This window comes from Cebidichthys violaceus, unplaced genomic scaffold (assembly GCF_023349555.1).
Source record: "Cebidichthys violaceus isolate CVI_PGR_0920_01 unplaced genomic scaffold, fCebVio1.0.p SCAF_50, whole genome shotgun sequence".
Taxonomy (NCBI): domain Eukaryota; kingdom Metazoa; phylum Chordata; class Actinopteri; order Perciformes; family Stichaeidae; genus Cebidichthys; species Cebidichthys violaceus.
In genome coordinates this window covers 977,815-978,112 of record NW_027176706.1, presented here as the reverse complement: position 1 = coordinate 978,112, position 298 = coordinate 977,815, and positions in this window count along the sequence as shown.

The window sequence follows — 298 nt, the reverse complement described above, 5'->3', positions numbered from 1 at the left end:
TGAAGTCACAGACGATGTGTTACTTTAACAGTGAAATCCTAACATGAATATACAATAATACACATATCAAAATATTATTGATTTCCACTTGTTTAATGAGGATCACAGTGTCCCCACCTTTTTAATTGACCCCTTCTTCACCGTGTCATTTGTTTCACACTCTCCTTGCCAACTAAACCGTGCAGAGTCAGCCTCTTTTAGCAAGAAAAGTCTCGGCCCTTATTGGAATCTGCACTCCCGCCAAAACCCTGAGACTTATGCCAGCGCCTTGGAAGCCACTGCAAACGCTGCGGAAATT